This window comes from Hemicordylus capensis, chromosome 4, assembly GCF_027244095.1.
Source record: "Hemicordylus capensis ecotype Gifberg chromosome 4, rHemCap1.1.pri, whole genome shotgun sequence".
NCBI lineage: Eukaryota > Metazoa > Chordata > Lepidosauria > Squamata > Cordylidae > Hemicordylus > Hemicordylus capensis.
The window spans coordinates 169,979,770-169,994,809 of record NC_069660.1 but is presented as its reverse complement, the minus strand read 5'-3'; the positions used below and the strand labels follow the sequence as shown (position 1 = coordinate 169,994,809).

The window sequence follows — 15,040 nt, the reverse complement described above, 5'->3', positions numbered from 1 at the left end:
TGTTTTTGTATCCTTGCATGTATCAAAACTAGCAAAGATTGTTCATATGGTTTTTCTTAACATGGACAAGCATTTTAAAACGTGCAGGACCCAAGCATGGGGCAGGGAGGGGAGAATAAAGATTTTACTTAGGTCTGCAAATCCAGGGAAGTCCAGTCTACCCATTACCATGAGAGAAAAAAATGAAGCTAAATTAGAAGTAGGTCCAGTTTTTGTCCAGATTTGGAGCATGCCAACAAAGTGACTGCTAGGGCCATAAGCTTGTCCAGGTTCGCAGCTTTAATTTTTGTAAAAGCAAATATCAACCCCTTGTAGGTAAGAGGGAAAATTAGTAGATTGTATTCTGCCCAGCCATTTAGAAAGTCTGTGTATTTACTGACCAATACAAAAGGGGGAAATGCACAATTTCTGAACCCCTCACTGGTCAACAAGTTTGACACTATGCTAATTAGTTAAAAAATTACTGAACTGTAATTATGAAACAAAGAAACGAACTTTTTTTTAAAAAAATGTAATGTGTTAGTCAGTCAGTAAGGTTCCTGTAAATGTGAACAATTCTCTGAACACTTTCTCTTTGGCTTTTATCCTAGACCACAATAATCAGCCTACAGCTACAAACTTTAAAAGAAAGAGAGAAATTAAATTAGAAATGAGAACCAGTAAAAGCCAAAAATCTTTTTAAAAGGCAGTTTTCTTAAGCAGACAGCAGTCTGTATCTTCAAGAACCATTAGAATCAGTTTCAACCGGGTCTTTTCACCTAAGACTGAGGACCACTTTGCCCATTGACAACTGTGTATATTCTTCAGTTTGCCCTTCAGTGCTGCAGGATTAGGGAGAAGCATCCCTCACCTGTGCCCTCCCCAAATAAATGACACCAAAAGGAAATAAGGTAAGTAGCCAGCTACACAGTGGCATTCTTCATTTTGTGGATGTAAATTTCTAAAGGAAAGAGTTGTGGCAGGCAAAGACCAGGCAGTGGAGCAGAATTAAGGATATTAATAATTTAATGAAGTGATTATTATTTACAGACGAGAGAGGTTCTGTACACATGTACATATTTTTGCGTGAATGACTTCATTTTAAAGTTGACCCTGGGACTGGGTACAGGCCTCCACAAATTCATGGTACAGATAGAAAATATGTGTTTAATATACAATGCTTGTGTACGCTTTTCATAGATTGTACATGTGTTGAACCTAACATGAATAGGACTTATGCTTCATGGAAAGAAATGAGACTCCACTGGATTCAATGGCTTATATTCCCAGGTAGGTGTGGACAGGACAACAGCCTGAATCTTACTGTGATGACTTTCCATTTTCTTCTAGTCAAGTCTAAGGGAGGGTGCTTTTAAAAAAAACCCCAAAAAACCAGCATCCAACTGTTGTGTTTAAGTTGGGAGAAAAACAAGATCTTCTCCCAGTAAATATGTCTCCTCCCAGTACTTGTACGTTAGTAGAGCAGATGCAGAACCATGAAATTCTGGAGCAACAGAATCAGAGATAGTAGGACACAGCAGCTCGCTTCATTTCTCCCTGAGAAGCTTTGCTGTTGTCTGAGATGAAAGTGTAAGCAAATCCTAGCATGAGCAAATGTTTCAGTAAAAAGTTACTTCCTCTGATCCTTCCCCTGCTTTTTGAGGTACTTTCCAGCAGCAAACATAAAGCAGACAATGCAGCAATTAATATATTTGATTGCATAAATAGCAAATAATTTGCATAATGTGCAGATTAGATTGCCTGGATTTGGGGAACTGGAATATGGCAGCTCTATATTTGAATATGTTTATGCAAACTTATTTTACCTGTACCAGGGAAATAGGTTTTGTGAGATTTGCAGGAGCTAATCAGAAGCTGTTTTAAAACAGAATAAGCAGCATTCTAAACAATGAGTTGCCAACCAGAAAAAGCAGATTTCCTTCCTTCTGGTCCAAAACTAGTTTCATAGTTTTCTGCTCTAAGCATTCTGCTCCTTTGTTTCCCACTGATATGCTACAAATTTATTTTAAATTCCAATACAAATAAATATAAACTCTTACAACTGGTAAACATTCCTTTGTTAGGGAGATTTGATGTTAAGAGATCAGAATGACTAGCTGATGTTTCCTCAACTGGAGCTTATTTATTTATTTATTTATTTATTTATTATTAGATTTCTATACCACCCTTCCAAAAATGGCTCAAGGTTCTCACAGAGAAATAATACATAAATAAGATGGCTGGGAGCAGGCCTGTGCATGAGTGCAAAAGTCAGGATTGGGTCCGGCGTAAAAATTGTCTGTTGGGTTCCTTTGGATCCTTCTCAAAGTTGGGATCCTTCTCAAAGTCGGGGTCAGGGTCAGATAAAAAGTTTTAAAAGTAACTGCAGACACTCACTGTGAACTAGAGTTGAATCACCCCTGATTTGTTTTGGGTTCGAATCTGCCCCCTGAATCACCCCAGATTTGATTAGGATCCAAATCAATCCGAATTGATTTGGGGCAAAAAAAAGGGGTTCCGGGGGCAAGTGAGCAGGGTGGATGGTAGTGCCCAATGGGTGGAAGCTGCCATCCAAATTTCAAATGAATTGCTGAAAGGGTTAATTTTAAACAAATTTTTGAAGTTTGCGTGTTCTTAAGCTTTTCCCCATAGGTAATAATGGGGATTTCAGCAGCCCCATAATACCATGTGGGGGGCACCAAGGTGACCCAGAGTGGGCTTTGGTGGGTGGTAGTGCCCAATGGATGGAAGGAAGGAAGCTACCACCCAAATTTCAAAGAAATTGGGCAAAGGGGTGATTTTAAACAAATTTTTGAAGTTTGTGCATCTTTAAGTTTTTCCCCATAGGGAGTAATGGGGATTTCAGTGGCCACATAACTCCACATGGGTGGCACCAGGGTGGCCCAGAGGGGGTTGTTGTGGGTGGTAGGGCCCAATGGGTGGTAGGAGGCTACCACCCAGATTTCAAAGCAATTGACCAAAGAGGTGATTTTTAACAAATTTCTGAGGTTTGCATGTCTTTTTTATTCATTCATTCATTCATTCATTCATTCGATTTCTATACCACCCTTCTCAAAAATGGCTCAGGGCGGTTTACACAGAGAAATAACAAATAAATAAGATGGAAGCTTTAAGCTTTTTCCCATAGAGGAGAATGGGGACCACCCACTCTGGGCCACCCTGGTGCCCCCCCCCCCCCGCACAAAGTTATGGGACTGCTAAAATCACCATTACTCCCTATTGGGAAAAGTTTAAAGACTCGCAAACTTCAAAGATTTGGTAAAAATCAGCCCTTTGCCCAATTTCTTTGAAATTTGGGTGGTAGCTTCCACCCATTGGACACTACCACCCAACCCACTGTGGCCACAAAATGGAGGTCCAAATCTCTGAACTGTTTCGGGTCCGAATCTGGGCAATTTTGAGCACAGGGTGATTTGTTCTGTCTACAAATTGCCCAAATCAACTAGATTTCGGTACAAATCATTTTGTACCCAAATCGATTTACACATCCCTACTATGAACCCAGAAGAAAACTAATATAACACCAGAGACTCACAGGGGAAATGAGGTGTAGAATCCAAGGGAAAGAGTTGTGGTATGCAAGAGCAAGACAGGAATCTTGAATCAGGAATATTAATAGTTTAATGAAATAAATATTGAGGCGCTTCACACAATTGGTGTGAAGCGCTGTTTGGGGTAGTGCAGCCTGCTCTCCCCACACACGGGCAGGGAGCTGTCCCTGGGCGGCCAGATCGGCTGCTCACATGACTGCCTGCTCCATCACAGAGCCAGCAGGGGCGGCTAGTATCAGGGGCCAGCCGGCCCCCAGAAGTTCCAGGATGCAAGTGCATGGGGCATTCTGGAGAGACCCCCGGGGCTGGGAGGCTTGTTTCAGCCTCCCAGTGGGGGTCTCCTCGTGTATAGCCGCAGCACAGAGCCGTACCGCGGCAGCACACGATCTACAAAATGGGGTTAGTGGAGCATTTGCTCCGCTAACATCGTTTAAGGGGAGGGTAGTTTTTGAGGTTTGCTGCCGGGAGCCGCACGACCAGGGGAAATTGGGCTAGGCTCCCTTATTTCCCCTGGTATGTCCCCTGGTAGTATTTCCCCTGGTAGTGAGAATAGCTTCATTATGTACAGAGAGGCAAGTGCAGTCTGCCTTCAGTGTTCTTGCCGCTGGCCGCGTCTGCTCCAGGACTGGAATACAAGTAATTGAAGCCCAGTTCAAAAGCTGGCCCGGATCAAGGAATGGATTAACCAAAAACACCACATGAAGAAACATCAGAGAGGAGAAGAGAAGAAGTTACTTCACACCAGTCACAAGGGAAACATGGAAATCGGCTGGCAGCTGCTTGTGCAAAAAACGTTTTTAAATATTAGATATGCGTGAGTGGATATCCCATGCATATGCAGGAGATGCCCCCCACCATCTGCCATGGCTAAACAAACAAACCATTTGGAGCTGTGAAAAACTCTGAATTTTTTTCAGAAGGGGTCAGAGAACTCCGATCCAAATTGGGCTGGCCATGTTCAGGTTTGGATGCTCTACAAACTCCTACAATTCTGGTTAAATCAGTCATGGTTCAATTTTACCAATCTGATTCTGTACAGGCCTAGTTGGGAGATGGAGATTTGTTGAGTATGGTTGAACAGAAAAGCCTCAGAGCTTGGGGAAATTGACCCTTCCTTGCTAAGAGGAGGGAGCAGGTCATGTGCAGGAGCGAACTAAGGTATTGTGGCATTTGAGGTGAGGTGTCAAATGTTGCCTTGCCCAAGTTCTGGTGGGGACCATCTCCCTTTCAGAACAGACCTTTGAAAGTAATGCAGGGGGAGGAGAGAAGGGAAGATTGCCTAGCAGCCTCCTCTCCTTGTGTTTCTTGAAAGCTTTGCAAGCAGTATGAGAGAGCCTTTTGTCTCCTCTCCATACTCTTTTCAAAGCTCCATGGGTCAGACCAGTCCTGAAGAGCTGCTCCAATGGTGGTATCAAGGGGAATCTCGCCCCTTTACTGGTACCCCCATAAACCACCATCTGAGGCGACTGCCTATGTCACCTCATGAAAGGACCTCTCATGGTCATGTGTGTGCATGCATGTGTATGTGTAAGAAAACAGGTATTCAGTACGGTGAAACAGACGAAGACAGACACATGCTTCTCTCTCTCCCTCCCCCAATCCTTGCGGAGGTTTTCATGCAGATGCTGGACAGCCATCTGTTGGGGTTGGGGATGCTCTAATTCTGGATTTGGACTAGATCACCTATAAGGACCTTCCAACTCTGGGATTCTACCCAATCCTCACAAATCTCTCTGTCTAGGTGGGATGACAGAGAAGATTAGGTCCAGTGAGACCACTCAGAGAGCAGAGGTGTACAAACCGATGTGACTGGTCCAAGTCCGAATTGGACCAGCCCCTCCAAAGGGGGTGCCAGTCCGAGTTTGAATCAGACTGGCCCTGGTTCAAACAGAACTAGTCCAAACTGGTTCGGGGCAATGCTTGTAAAGGGGAATCTGTTGAGGATTCACCTTTACAAGCAAAGGGGGTTTCCCAAAGGGCAGTGGGGGGAGGGGAGAGAGGAATTTACCTTCCAGGTGCCAGCAGGATGACATTGGCAGGAACTCCTCTAACCCCACCCTCCAGCCTCTCCAATAGCAGCGCTGGCAGGTGACTGCGGCCCAGTTTGGGCCTCCGTGCAGTAACTGCAGAGTGTGTAGTGGGCCTCCATGGAGGCCATTAGAATAGACAGTCCAGTGCTCTTTTACCTATTTTAATGGCTTCTGTGTGTGTACAGAGGCCCGCTGGGCACTCTGCAGTTATTGCAGAGAGGCTCGAAGTGGGCTTCAGCCACTGGTCCAGGCCTCTATTGGGGAGGCCAGCAGGAGGCTTAGAGGAGCCCCCCTGTCATGCCAATGCCGGGGCGGTGGTGTTCCCCTCCCCCACCCTTAGGGAATCCCCCTTTGCTTGTAAAGTGGATTCTCTTTTACAAGCATTGGCCCCAACTGCTCCACTAACTGGTTCAGCCCGGTTTGGCAGTCAAATCAAACTGGGTTGGTTCGAATTCAGTTTGAATTTGAATTGAACCTGCCATACCGGTTCCATGCACATCATTAGAGAGAGAAGGAGAGAGAAGAGGTGAGAGGAAATGTTGGTGACTAGCACTTCTACTTCCTCACTGTCTTTCTCTGTATGGTGTAGCAAGGAGACGGGACTCACTTAGCCTAGTTCTGTATGGCATGCCACAGAGAGGAAGATTGCAGGGGTTTCCCAGAGAAACACTGAGAGAAAACAGACTAGGATTTTTGGAGGAGCAGCCACTTTCTCTGTTCACCCACACAGATCTGCACTGTCCCTCTGGATGGCGTGACAGAGAAAGGGTAGATGGGTAACTGGAAGCAGCTGTGGCAGTTCCATGCAAAGTCTCCTCATTCTGTCCTTCCTGCTGAAAGAGAGTGAGTAGAGGCGATGGCATTCTTGCCAAATGTAGCTGCCTCCCTCTAGTGCGCTCTCTCTCTCTCTCTCTCTCTCTCTCTCTCTCTCTCTCTCATGCAGTAAGGAAAATTGTGCCTAGCAGGGCCATCCAGAAAGAGACAGCAAATGAGTGAGAGGAAGTGGTAGCTGCTCCATGCAGGAGCAAACCCTGCCTCTTTTTGTTTGCCCTTCCCCTTTCATCAGGCAGTGCAAAAGGTAGGGTTGCGTACATGCCTCCTGATGGCTGCTGTGAAAGGTTTCTTCTTCTTCAAACCCTCCTCTGTCCACTTAATGCTGCCTCCAATTTCTAGTTAACCTTCATATCAAATCACCTTTGACGCTCACCCCTTCTGCAGTAGGTGGTAATAAGGCCTGGATGCAGAGGTGTAACTAGGGAAAACGGCGCCCGGGGCAAGCACTGAAATGGTGCCCCCCCACGCCCCCAACATACTACATTATACTTAGGTTTTTCCTCACAAGTGCCTGCCGCCGCCGCCAAGCCAGGCCACTGACTGGCCGCCAGGTGCCAGCAAAGCAATTGGGGGGGGGGCGCAGGCGGCGCGGAAGGGACCGCTCATGGGGAAGGGGGCACCGACGCGCTTCCTTGACTGCTGCAGCGCTGCTGCACTGAGCAGGAAACATTTGTATTAACAAAATTTTTTTTAAAAAATGTGGTCATGGTGGCGCCCCCCCCACGTGACCAGAAAAGATGGCGCCCGGGGCACGTGCCCCCCTGCCCCCCCTATAGTTATGCCTCTGCCTGGATGTGGTTTCATGTGGTTTCAGTCGCTGGTGAAATATAGGACTTATTTACTGTTATTCAGTAAATTCACAGATTTTCAGTCAGGTATTAAAAAATGAAGGGAAAGGGGAAAAATAAATAATATACTGAAGAGGTTGAAGGGATTGGGTTAAATGACAGGTCTTAGTTCTGTTCCCTTTCTTCTCTGGAGCCACTATAACTCTAGCCCCAGAATAATGACTACTAGCTGACCCAGGTGCAGAGCATCTGTGCCCCTAGTTCTCCCTTCCTCCCCCTCCATTTCAGGCCTCGGCCAGTTTTCCTCCCATCCCTTCAGCCAGCCTCCCTTGGTGCCCTTTCTGCCGGTAGCTCTCATCCTTCTCGCAAGGAGGCCGCTGGCCCCATTTTTGCTGCCTGCGAGCGGTCGCTATGGCAGCACCAGCAGCGCTTCCTCCTCTTAGACCTTTTCCCCGCCAGCTCTCATGCTCCCTGCGAGCAGCCCGGAAGCCCATTCTTGTTGGCCTCTTGCAGTGGCCTTTTTGACCTCCGCCCACCTCCCTCCCCCTACCAGCTTTTGTCCTCCTTGTGAGGAGGCTAGCAGCATCCCATTTTCACCACCTGCTCAGACGTCCTCGGTGGCTCACAATGGTGCCTCCTCTTCCTCAGTCTCTTTCCCTTCCTCCTCTCCAGCTCTCATAAATCCCTGCAGCTGTTCGTGAACTCACGAGAGCTGCCACGCATGGAATTAGCCACGGGTACGCCATAGAGAATTATATATAGAGATGGTTTTCCTTCTTACAGTGAGCTTTTGGTTTTCAATTGGTGGCTGACTGTTGAGCACTGAAGATTCTGTGGCATTTTTCAGTAGCTGAAGACTTGCCAGAGGCCTGGGCCTGACCCACAGATTCCTGAAGGCTTCTTGATTGGAGCCACATGACCTGCTCCCCCTCAGCCTTCCTCAGAGATCAGCTCCAATGGGTCTTCCCTCACACTCTCCTCTCTGAGCTGCCATTGTTGTCCCTCAGCTCTTCTCAGATTCACTGTTCCCAAAAGACACCCCCCTCCTCTCCTCAGAATTTTCAGTCAGAGCTAGCCAATCACAGTCCAGTCATCTGTCTTGAAACTGATTAGCCAATCTCCAACCGATGGCCAGGTGAGTGGCAGAGCCGATCCCCCCCACAGGGAGTGCTAGGTGGTGCACTGCTGCTTGGAGGTGCCTTGGAGCAGAGGTAAGCACCTACTAATTTATGCTTAAAAGTGCCTCTCACCGCCCCTGCTCCAGCGGCGCCTGCACCAGCTGCTACTGTTTTCACATGTACCGCTGCTAAGTCAGGTATTCCCCATCCTGTACTTCTGCACTTGGATTTTCTAATTTGCCTGCAAGATTTTACATTTGTCTCTGTTAAACTTCATCTTATTGGTTCTGGCCCAGTATTCGAGCCTATCCAATCAGAGTTTCAAACTGCACAGAGGAGCCCTTCCCTCGGCCCATTTCAGACAACACCAGGGTGTGATCACCAGGGTGGATGGGCATAGTCAGTAGACTTAATGGCGCTGGAGGGCATGCCTAGTGTGTACAATTCTACTTCCCTCTCATACATTCACTGAATGTATGGGGGGGTTGTTCTCTCTCTCCTAAAACAAAATTGTCTTTACAGCCCTGTGAATTATGCTGAACTTGGATGGCTTTTAAGTAGTAAACGATTAAATGTATTTTATAATACGTAACTTATTATAGTCACTCACAGTCAAGCATTCTGTGCCACTAACCAACCAGCCACAGAGGCTGTTCACACAAGCAGCCCTACCTGAGTACGGCTGCTCACGTGAAGCATTGGAATTGAGGCAGATTCTGGTGTTGTCCTGCTGGGTAGTTTGGGAATTTACCCCAGGCTTTTACCTGGGTTAAAGGGTGCGAGTATGTCCTTCTACCCAGGTCCCCAGTCTTGTGAATGCTTGGGCTGCATTCAGCCTGAGCATACACAGAGCCAGGTGTCTATGCCAACTCACAGGGGAATCCCCCAATCCACCGCACTTGTGCCAGGGTGCATTGTGGGATATCTGGAGGCTGGGACGCATTTTCCGTCATGTAGAACATTGCACAACTTGTGGCAGTGCTGATCATGTGGGCATGCGAGCTACATGACTGGATTTTCCAAGTGACTCGTCGCTGGATCATCTGGGGGGAAGGTAGATGCTCTCCTGACTTCCCCATGCCTGCCCTCCTGGGCCCAGCAGAAGGTCATGTGGATGACCTTTCAGACTTTCTGAATGTCCCATTCAAGGCACGAGATTTCTGCTTCACTTCCTCAGCTGTAAACTGGGAATGATAACACAGGGCTGTTTTGCAGAAAATCAAGATATGTTGTACAGCACTTTGCAAGCTGAAAGCGCTAAGTAAATCATGGGGTTGTTTTCTTTTGAAAAGAAACAGCTAATGCTTTTATTTGCTTTTTTGTTTGTTTCAGTACAATATATCTATGTCTTTGTTCCTCTCCTGCTCATGGTCACCAGGTAGACCTAGAATTCCTCAAGGCTATTTTACTACATTACTCTTTGTTCTGTTATGAAGTAGGTACTTGAACAAAGTCTGCTGTGAAGTATGCAAATTTTACCATGAAATAAGCAATTGTTTACTATTTAAAAACTGCAGCTCTAGTTGCAGGAATAAATTTCATAGGTCACTCTCTTCTCTAGAGCTGTGTGAAATGTATTTTCTTTTCATTCATTATATATCTTCTGGCTGTTAATTAATCCAGGTGTTCTCCATTTTTTGCATGTTGGGAAAGAGTAACTGACAGTTCCTTAATGGCTTTCCTCCCACAATAATTTGCCGTTTTATATTTGTGTATATCCCACCTTGGCCATCCCTCTTCTAAACAGGCTCTTCTAAACTGAAGGCTCTAAACTGAAGAGCCTTAATCCTTTTAGGCATTTCCTAGCCCCGATATTTTGCTCGCTCCTGCTCCCTCCCCCTCCCCATGCTTTCACCCAGTTCTACTATAGTGTATAGTTCTAGTGGAGCAGCCACAACAATGATCTTTGTTAAATGTATGAGAAGCCTGTAATTTGTACAGGAGGAAAATGGACAACTTAAATGTTGAGTTGTATAATTTCAGTTTTCATAGGTCCCTAAAATTATTGCCTGCTGAAGTGGGGATGGGATCTTTCAAACACAGTATTGAAGTGTGGCATCTAAAACAGAGCCAACTGAACCCCAGCTGAAGAAAGAGTTGGTGAAGAAAAAGGCTTAAGGGGAAGGGGCCCAAGAATCCAGAAACTGGAGCAAAAAGATGCTACTACTGAGAGCAAGATGGATTTCTGAAGAAATGCAATGGGAGCTTTGGGACCTAGTAATTCTCAAGAGGCAATGAGGGCCAAGAAGAGATGAGGGCCAAGAAGAGGTGGGGACAGGTGGGAGATGAATTTCATATATTGATCTGAACTAATCCTCGGCTGCTGGCTTTAAGTCTGGTTTTAGATATTTTCCCCTCAAAAGAAATTAGTGTAGTAGTTCTGTAGATTCAGCATAATCAGCATCGCCATGCTTTTACCTTGTGTTTTCATTCACAAGGTAACAGGTATGAGAAGTTGAGATTGAATGTCCACTTTGAGGTGTCAATCCTGAGGAACTAACTCAAGCAAGTCCCATTGAAATGAGTGAGGTGATAGCAGTGACTGCATATTACCAACTACACATTACCTTGCGGCATTCATTAGCAGAGAAGGGCTTAAGTGCTCTTTCAAAAGTAGCGCTGGACTGCCCCATACAGATTGGACTATGGGGGTGGGGGTGGGCGGGTGGGTAGCAGGGGGCTTTCACCCTATCCCTCACCATGGTCCTAAGATTGGGGGTGGGGGGGAAATCTAGCTGTTATTTTTTAAGGACAGGTTAAGCTTATCAGTGTTAGTGACAGGTTAAATATAACAGGTATCTTGGCCCTAACTTCAGTGACTAACTGTATTTGGATTAGGACAAATGCACTCTGTGCACTCCTGTGTGTGCAAGGACCTTTGGTGCAATCTTGCAGCACAGTCTGGTGCCCAATTACCTGGGTGTAAGTTCCATTAGCCACAGTGGGATGAACATAACCAAGTGAACATGCACTCTATTTCCGTTTTACTTCGGGGTGTGAATGTAGGGGATGAATGGGTGGTGCAGCTTTCCCAATACATGGGTTTGCAGGCTAAGGCCTCTTCCTTCACTGTAATAAACTGGTAAGTATGTTCAGGTCGGGGAGCTCCATTTATACACTGGAAATCCCCCAAAAGAAATGCAGCATCAGGGTGGCCTATGGAACATTAGAGAAGTCATTATAGGCTGCATCTGGACCATTGTTCATTTCATTTCCGTTTTATTCCACATTATCCTTATTTCCAGAGGTGACCCAAGACCTTTCTGTGGCTGAGATGAAGCACCAAATGTTATTCCCACCCCCACTGCTGTCTCCTCTGTCCCCTCCCACCTGGTATTGTCACTTCCTCCCCCCAATGTAGGAATATGCATGGAACTGGCAGGGGCCGGTTTGAAGGCAGTGTGGGGGGATAACTTTAAGGCTGAGGGAGGGTGCACTTATCCCCTGCTGTGTTTTCTCTGCCAGTGCTCACTTAAAACCAGTCCGGCGGGTCAGCAGCGTACCTCCCTGCCGCCCTGTCCTCTCCTCGGACCGGAAGTTGCCCATGCGCATGTGCATGCACGTGCCTGACGTGCACACACGCCTGTGCTACATCTGTTCACTTCTGGTCTGAGGAGAGGATGGGATGGCAGGGAGCTACGCTGCTGCCCCGCTGGACCAGTTTTTAAGTGAGCGCTGGCGGGGAAAACGTGGTGGGGAGGGGGTAAGTGCATCCTCCCCCGCCCTTAAAGTTATCCCACCTGCCTTTGAACCTTCCAAACCGCCCAGTGTTCACTTATAAAAGGGCCTCTGAACAGGTTTGTGCACATCCCTACGCCAATGCTTGCCTGTGGCAATGCACTAAGTGCTAGCTGGCCAGATTCGGACCCAAAACACATCGTGGGTGATTCAATTCAGTTACAAATCAAATCGAAAAAATTGATTCATGCACATCCCTAGAGCCATGCCATTGATCTTCTGTGCTATCTCTTCTAGCTGGTAGCAGCTCTCCACAGTCCCAGCAGGGAGCTTAGGAACATAGGAAGCTGCCATATACTGAGTCAGACCATTGTTCTATCTAGCTCAGTATTGTCTTCACAGATTGGCAGCGGCTTCTCCAAGGGTGCAGGCAGGAATCTCTCTCAGCCCTATCTTGGAGAAGCCAGGGAGGGAACTTGGAACCTAGATGTTCTTCCCAGGGTGGCTCCATCCCCTGAGGGGAATATCTTACAGTGCGCTCACACTTCTAGTCTCCTATTCATATGCAACCAGGGCAGACCCTCCTTAGCTAAAGGGACAAGTCATGCTTGCTACCACGAGACCAGCTCTACTCTCTAAGTAAGCTTGCCTCCTGGCTTTGCTACCAGATGTCCATTTAGCTGGGGATTAAACCTTGGACCTTCTGCACACACAGCAAAGGTTCTACCACCAGGCTAGGATACCTCCCCTTCCCAAAAGGACACATTTCCATTCCCCTTTTGTGAATGGCACTATCAATAGGACTGTCAGTGGAATAAGATAAACAATACACTTTGAGAGCCAGTATGCTCAAAAAGCCACAAGCAATATTTTTATTAGGAACTACCAAAAAGAAATAAAATCTTAAGCAAGATTTTGCATTCTCCAGAACTCTTTTATCAGGCTGGATGTGGCCAAGAGGTTTTTCACACCCAGCTTTTAGATCATATCTCCTCTGGGTGTGCGTTCACATATCGGCCAAATTTACCCTGAAGTCCCTGCGAGCTATCAGGGAGCACTTCACACACAATTCAGGTTTTTCGTAGCACATTGGAGTGTAGCCTGATTTATATCTGGGGTTAGTAAAGCCTCATAGAATGTCCATGTAAAGCCTGCTGTCTGGAAAAAAAGAAAGAACAACAAACAGCAAAGGGCTAGGGGTGAGGGGGTAGGTGGGCATGAAGAAATACCCCTGGAAGTCTTCAGCTTATAATGGAGGACAGGAGGTGTCGAGGAGACTTGACCCAATCTTAGACTGCACACAGGGCTTCTGGGATTAAGAAGAGACAAAAATTGTTGTTCCCTGTATTAACCCTAACTCTAACCCTGTTTTTGGAGAATGTTAAGTCCGGTAATTACTCTGTTTACTGTGGTGTAGTGGTTAGAGAGTGTCAGACTAGGGAGAACTAGATTCAAATTTTCATGAAGCTATGAAGTTCTCTAGGTGGCCTTGGGCCACAAACCTACTCTCAGCGTAACCAACTTCACAGGGTTTTTGTGGGGATAAAGTGTGTGTGTGTGTGTGAGAGAGAGAGATCACATATGCTACCCTGAGCTCTTTGAAGAAAGGGCAGGGTGATAAACAGTGTCATATACTGTAATACTAATTGTACTATAGAAACAGGGTGAGTGAAATAAAAGAGATACCATTGTGGGAGTTTACTATAAACCACCTGGCCAAGCAGAAGACATGGATGATGTTTTCCTAAGTCAGATTAACTGATTCTGTGGCAAACCAAAGGACTAGAAGACCTCCAAGCAGAGTCAGAGCTATAATTAAGCACCCATGTGCTCTGCACATGGGATGGGTGGGTGGGGGAAGCTGCCATGCTCACCCACCTCTGGCCTCTGCCCCCTGTGCACTGTCACCATTACGTTCCCCACCCCCCTCGCCCATGCACTGATCGCCCCTTTTGCTCATCGCTGCCTTCACCTGCCCCTGCAGGCCTCCCATTATATTGCCATTACATTGCTGCAGTACAAGGCACTGGGGTAGTGATGGCATCACTGCACTATAATGGGAGGCCAGAGTTAACAACAGTTGTGGTGAGGAGAGGGCTGCCACGGAGGTCGTGGGTGGGTGGGTGGGTGGGTGTGGTGGGTGAGCAGTAGCGGCTTGCCCCCAAACCAGACATGGGCTGCCGTTACTACTCTTGTGCCTATAAGTTTCCTTCCAACTCTGAAGTTCTTTGGAATACTAGGAAATATATTACAATGCAGTAAATAATTACTTAAAAGGAAAGGGGTTAAAAATAATCACATCTGAACAGAAACATAGTTTTAGCTTAACTAGGCGAGAACATTAAAGGCACATTTTCTGCCTTGTTACAGCGTAAAAGAAGAGAGAGCCGAGGAAATGTTAGCCTTAACTCACCTTAACCACATTTGCATGCATGTGTGAATCTAAGATTAAGACTAAAGAACCCAACAAAGAAGAACAAAGACCGAGCCTCCAAGAGGGAGCGCAGCATGTGTCTCCTGGACTCCTTGCAGCATCACCAGAACAAAAGCTACACCTGTGAGATAGTGAAAAGCATGGGGAGGGGGTGGAGGAAATGGCTGGTCCGGTCCCTTCCTGTACACCTGGGATAGTTGTGGGGTCCACTTCACTTGTTCACACTAATGTCTCCCCTGTATTGGTGCAATTAAGAGGAATGAAGGCTGTCAGAATGTTTGGGATCACCTCCAAAAAACACAGAGGGTGAAAGCAAACTGAACATAAGAACAAAAGAACAGCCCTGCTGGATCAGGCACAAGGCCCATCTAGTCCAGTATCCTGTTTCACACAGTGGCCCACCAGATGCCACTGGAAGCCACAGGCAGGAGTTGAGGGCATGCCCTCTCACATGCCATTACTCCCCTGCAACTGGTACTCAGAGGCATCCTGCCTTTGAGGCTGGAGGTGGCCCACAGCCATCAGACTAGTAGCCATTGATAGACCTGTCCACCATGAATCTGTCTAAGCCCCTTTTAAAGCCATCCAAGCTGGTGGCCATCACCAC

At 46.7% G+C, this 15,040-nt stretch overlaps 1 protein-coding gene and 1 long non-coding RNA gene across 20 annotated transcripts in view; one reads left to right on the top strand and one right to left on the bottom strand.

Moving 5' to 3' along the window:
* The window catches only part of LOC128322712 (uncharacterized), a 255,068-nt gene that overhangs the window by 91,604 nt on the left and 148,424 nt on the right, over positions 1-15,040 (top strand). For 15 of the 17 annotated variants that reach the window (XR_008305912.1, XR_008305907.1, XR_008305904.1 and 12 more), the window contains 2 exons: positions 591-890; positions 1,180-1,269. This is a non-coding gene — a long non-coding RNA (uncharacterized LOC128322712). The remainder of the gene's footprint in view (positions 1-590; positions 891-1,179; positions 1,270-15,040) is intronic. The other 2 variants (XR_008305905.1, XR_008305906.1) reach the window with 2 other exon arrangements.
* Positions 1-15,040, bottom strand: part of LOC128322711 (uncharacterized) — a 204,654-nt gene that overhangs the window by 146,546 nt on the left and 43,068 nt on the right. The window lies entirely within an intron of this gene.